Source organism: Pristis pectinata, chromosome 28 (genome assembly GCF_009764475.1).
Source record: "Pristis pectinata isolate sPriPec2 chromosome 28, sPriPec2.1.pri, whole genome shotgun sequence".
Classification (NCBI taxonomy): Eukaryota; Metazoa; Chordata; class Chondrichthyes; order Rhinopristiformes; family Pristidae; genus Pristis; species Pristis pectinata.
This window is the reverse complement of record NC_067432.1, coordinates 9,840,797-9,847,349: the sequence shown is the minus strand read 5'-3', so window position 1 is coordinate 9,847,349 and position 6,553 is coordinate 9,840,797.

Below are 6,553 nucleotides of genomic sequence, written 5' to 3'. Positions count from 1 at the left end.
CCTTTCCAGGGCCAGCACATCTTTCCTTAGATATTGGGTCCAAAACTGTTCACAATACTCCAAATGCAGTCTGACCAATGCCTTATAAAGCCTCAGCAGAACATCCTTGCTTTTATGTTCTAGTCCTCTTGAAATGATTGCTAACATTGCATTTGCCTCCTTTACTACTGACTCAACTTGCAAGTTAACCTTAAGGGAATCCCGAACGAGGACTCCCAAGTATCTTTGTACTTTCAATTTCTGAATTCTCTCCCCGTTTTAGAAAATAGTCCATTCAATGGAACAGAAAGGAATGGAGTAGGATTGAAGTCTTTGAGTAGAACAATTAGTTCATGTCATTGAATGCCAATTGTATGGGCTATATGGGGATGGGCCAGACATTACCGTATAGAGTCACAGAGTCATACAGTGCAGAAACAGACCCTTCAGCCCATCATGTCTCTGCCAATCGTCCAGTATCCATTTATACTAATCCCATTTAGCAGCACTTGATCCATAGCCAATGACTGAAGAGTTAATCATCAGAATGACAAACTCCTTAAAATTATAATGGGTGGGGGAAATTCTGTCACTACTGGTGCTTCAATGCAATTGTTTATTCCAATTAAAACCAAAAGGAGAAAATACAATGAAGCACATATCCTATAAGTGTATTGAAAAACAACTGAAGTCCACTTATACTGACTGTGGACGGAGGCACGGGGAGCAATAACCTCCCACTGAAGAGGGGGCAGCCTTCAAGTGCATTAGGATCGATATAGACATTTCATGGTACTGACGGCGAGGTGTGCTTTCCCCACACTACTCTGCTGAATGAGAGAATATAGACACAAAGCCCTCCGATGCAAACAAGAGATCTCTCTCCAGAGTTCCATTTGATTCACCAATGACAATCTTAGCATTTGGTCATAAAATATCCTTGTGTTTCACAGTTCCTTATCAATATATTTCTTTTTTTTTCTAATGTTGATCAAGTTGGCAGTGCAGGGGACTGGAATTCTCTCCACTGAAAAATCAGTTCAATACTATCATCTGCATTAATGATATGCCTTAGCTCTAGCCTTAGCCTTAGCCTTAGGAGCAGTTTTATGTAAGAGACCTATGCACACTTCCTACTTATTTCAAGTTGGAGCTGAAGACCTTGCAATCAATAGAGATTCCAAATTTTCAGTCCATTGATCTTGATTGAAAACCAGGCCCTAAATCTCCACTAACTCCAATGAATAAATTCCTCTTTCACACCTTTGGCATTTAGCTTGAGAGCTTGTACGACTAGATTCAAGGACAGTTTCTATTGCACCATTATCAGACTCTTGAATGGACCTCTCATATGCTAAAAGATGAACTCTTGAATTCTTGATCTTCCAATCTACCTTGTCATGGCTTTGCACCTTATTTGTCTACTTGCATTGCACTTTCTTTGTAACCAGAACACTATATTCTGCATTCTGTTTTATCTTTTTACTCCCTCAGTATATTTATGTATGGCATGATCTGTCTGGATGGCATGCAGATAAAAGCTTTTCACTGCATCTCAGTACATATGACAATAATAAACCTATATCAATACCAATTATACTACCAACTCTGAGTGATAAGTAGCATTGCTGGATTTAACCTTGACTAACTTTCTTTGACTGAAGCCATCAATGTTGCAAGACAATGCTAAGTTATAATATGGCTTAAACTAATTTATTAAGCAGGAAGTGATGTTTAGAGTGATTTATTTAACAGGACTGAATACAATGGGGAAAAAACAAGCACTGTAGGTTATAAGAAGTACAATGGCTGATTTTCTGGAGTCCTCTTTTTCTGTCCATCATGGCTGAAGTAATTTCCATGACCAATGTAACGGGAATTTGGAGTTTGGTTTATATCTTTCTTTGCAATTGAGACAAGTAAATGACTGTATCAGTTGTTCAGGTGTGGACACATTTTGACAGCAGGGTGGCTCTCCTCAGTAGCAGGGAAAAGATTCTCAACTTAAGTGGAGATTCTAGTCCCTTATCTTCCACTCTTCACAGTGATAAGGATGAACAAGTCCCTCTCTGGCACTCAACAGTAATTGTTAGACTAATGTTGTTAGTGTTGGGTATGTCATCTTCCCCTACAAACCCATCAAATCCCATTTTTTTGCCAGTCACTAGAACCCTCAAAGTACATTCCTTTGGTATCAGGTCAGCCTTGGCCACTAAGATGAATTTTTACCAATCACTTGATTGTTCAGTTTATGCTTATTGCCTGGTAATTTTTTTTTAAGTTATCTATCCTGTGTGCTCCTGTTTAATTGACATAGAGGGTGGTTTAGACAGTAAAACAGTACACGCTAGCTGATCGTCGATTTCCTGTTAACCATTTCTTTTAATAGCTTAAGGAGAAATAAAAACTAGCAAGTCTGCAGAATAAGCCGTCAATCACCTTCATCCAATTTGCAATATTATCTTCAAGTCAAAATCGATCCCACAGCCTCCAGATTTGTGGCTAGTTTCTGCCATTCCTCTTAGTCCAGGAACTAAAGCATTCACCATCTGTTATGCAGCAACACCTACTCCCCACATCCCTTGGATGGCCGAGCTCATTGCAGTGAAATGCTTGACCAACTAGTGAGCTCAACCAAGAGGATACTGAAGAAGAGAGGTGCAAGAACTGGTATTATGTTCCGTGGTTATGCTACTGGGTTACACAAGTGGGACATTATGTTAAACTGTGGATGGATTGGCAATTGGTTATTGCTAACTTATGGGAGACCTCCATGGAGAAAAATGTAATGTGCCTGTACTGAAATGATGGAGTGAAAGCTTTTTTGAAACCAGTCTTCTGACAGTATCTATTGTCCTGATACCCTTTAATTTCTGTTGATTATTGGAGAAAGGTGCATAATAAGTAGTTTTGAGAGGTAGGTTGAAACAAATACAGAGTAACACCATTTTTCCGCCACTGTAACCTCTGGATTGATAGAAGTCTCTGGCAAAACATACAGTACAAAATGACAACTGCAGCATTTACAAGTAGGTCCAGGATTCAGCGTGTGAAGGTGAATACAGATTAATTCTAAAGAGTACATCACACAAGGAAATTACAGTGTGCAATACATGTACAGCATGATAACGCAAGAAACACAAAAGAGATACTACAACACTACTGACACATGCTATATTCATACATATATTGTCTACAGCCAGCCTGCACTGAACACAATGCAGAGGCAACTTTAACCACACAAATTTTGTATCACTAAATTTTACAAACAAAAGGATAAATCAAAAAATATTTTTATATATTTCTTTTAAATTTGAGCATTTTATCTACATATTTAACACAATGAAACCCATTTTACTGAAAGTAGATTGGCTTATACAGTGTCAATTTCAGAAAATGACTATATTTTTTAATAAAGCATCAAAATGTAATTGTGTTAATTCAGTAAAAATCATTTTTTATCACAATGACACAATAATCTCCTCCTGATAGTATTCACATAAATACCATGTGAAGTAATAATATGGGGGATAGCCAAGTAAAGAACTTCTAAACCACTGATTCTAGTCTCCATTTAAATGCATGTAAAGTAGGCCAATCAGGTGGCTGAATGAAAAAAGATATTATGTTCTAAAGATACCAAACTATGTAGAGCATAAGCGTCACAGTACAGCTCTCATCTTTGAGATAAGCTCACACAGAATGGTAATTGACATGTGTATGGGAGATGGTAGTTGGTGTGTGTCTGAAAACCTTAATCACCTTGGGCTTGAGGTTGGTGGGGGGGGGGGGGGGATGTGGGAAGAGTGCCCGAGATTCCAATTCCTGATCACTATCCAAAGATGTTTGGAATAAAATACTTTGTTCTCCAAGAACAGGACTGGCCTCTAATGTTTGAACAGTCTAATGATACTGTCTTTCGTGCTTGAAGAATAGTCATTTGGACAAAGTTGCAGAAGGTTCCTGAAGACCTGCTGCCAAAGGAGCCACGTGTGTTTGGCTGGAGAATGGAGAAGCTGGAGGAGAAATACTGTAAATATTCCTGGTGTTGTCCTGAAACAGTGATCCTGCTTCTGTGTGGCAGTACATCTGGCTACATGGACCTGACTATGAGACATGTTTGTGATAGAGAGAGAAGGATGAATTTAACACTACAGTTTAGTCCTTTGTGTTAAAATATGCTCCACAGAAAACACTATTCTAAAAGCACATCTAGACGTAACAAGCTTTCCAATTTGTCCAATGAATTGTGTTGACAATTCCAATTATACATTTAATGTGTTGAGAGCTGAATTAACTTTCACCACAGAATAGAGGACAAAGGAAAGCCTTTACCCATGCAAAGATCCAGGTGCTGGAAATGGAATCAACATATACTGTGAACAAAAACTAGAAGGCTCAGGTTAAATGTTAAACCCATTCCAAAAGAGGGAAGAGATCAAAAGGAATGACTTGCCATTGCATACAAACATGGAGCAGACTACCAGTAAAGACAACTGTGGTTTTATTGCTGAAAGAATTAGAGAAAGGATGAGTAAACACGTTTTCACCCAGACGGCAGTGGGGAAGTGGAACTTGGTGTTTGGAAGAGAAAGAGGCAGAAATTCTCATCACATTTAAACAGTGCTTATACAGTATGTGTAATGGAAGAGCTCCGACCTGCAGAGATGCTGACCAAGATGGGATTAGACTCTTTCATGACTGAGACAGACGTGACACGTTGAATAACCTATATCACGTAACTGTTGTATGATTCTGTCAAGGAACTCTTTCAGATATGAACAACTATGTGTTTGGAAGCTGGATCAGAGGCTCTGGAAATAGACCAAGGTTGAATACACTCCAAGCTGAGCTGAGGCATGTAGGCTGAATGGCTAAATATTTTCTGTGGTGGTGTGGACAGACCTTCAGAAGTTTTGACTGTTTTTACCTCTGGGAATCTGGGAGAATTCCCTTAGCAAATCAAGTAGTTGGGTGGCAGATTGTACAAAGGATGTGCAAGGAGTTTGGTTGACGGTTTAAATAGTGTACCCACGTAATTTACTTTCTAATCCTCATTCCTTCTTACTTTTCATTGCAGCACATTACCAGCTGTTCCTTTTTTACACGTGCTTCTTAATCTGGATCTGCAAATTATAATATGACGTATCCCCCAAGGTCATTCTTAATGAACTTGAATGCCCTCGTAAATTTTCCAGAGTTTCTAAGTATTTTATACTTTTGTCTCAGGTTTCCAGCATCACCTGTTTTGCTTTCCTGAATTCTGATCTGTTTCATTGCAATCATTGTATATGGTTCTTGTTTCTGCTTCGTTTCTATACCACTATGTAACGTGATTTCATCACCCTGCAGTACAGGATCTTTTAGCTAGAAGCTTATTTTTTATGACTATCTGTTAACTTCAAGGTTGTCATTAATGATGTTTAGAAATTTGCCCTTTCATCTGCATTGCCAAACACGCTATACAGTCACATTATGTGTTATATTCTGCCTCCAACATTCATTACATTGCATTCAATAGAATGAGTTTCACAGACAAGAGTACAATGCTCCAATGCTACTAGAAGTGTTCTCATTAGCAATCAGTGATACATTTTTCATCAATTAACCTTGTATTCCAGATTATGTTAATTAACCAAATTTAAATGTCCAGCAATTAAGGTGGGGTTTGAACTCCAGTTCAGGGCCCTGCATTATAAATCCAGTAATTTAACCATTATTCTACAATGCCTCAAGTCCGAAATGGACCAAGTGTGAGTGGCTTGGAAAATGGAACCTAATAAAGGGACGTCACCTGCATTGTAGTAACTTGTTTAGGCATTTTACCTGCTCAGAATGAGGATGGGCTGCTGAATATTCCAATGACATTTCAAACTGGTGTAGAGTAAATATTTGTTTTGGATTATGTTGGCCTTCTCTTATGGAATTCTGCCTGGAAGGGAAAATGATTAATTGAACTGATTTCCTTGAGAGTTTTAATTTTGGTTGAATGATACTGCAGGTTATATCCATAAGGATAAAATTCAGATATTGTCAAAGAGCCTGACAATATCCTTAATTGTCATTGTAACTGCCTACATAAAGAGATAAAGAGATCACATTTAAAACCTTCGTACAATGACCCATTGCATTGGGCATCTTGTAGAATTGATATGAAGGGTGGGACACTGCTGTTTACTTGAATTTTGGGGATGCGAACTCAATTGTTTCATTTTGTTGATTTTATAATCTGACCCATTTCTACTTAAGAATAACTGAAATAGAACTATCAGTGCAGGACCATATTCAATGGAAATATTTGTAGAGGCCATGAAGTAGGCCATATACTTCCTCAAATGCGAGGGAGTATGAGGAAGCAGTATGGGGAGATAGACTGCTGAAAGTTAAGCACACAGAATAATATTCTCTATGATCCCAGCATTGTTCCATCAGATCTGAAACTCCATCATATCAGAAACAAGGACAGCTTACCTGCATTCTCAGGAAGATTTCAACTGGATGATTTAAGCAATACTGGACTTATTGGCAACCACAAAGAGTAAAATGGTTTTATTTTAATATGATACAATGGTAT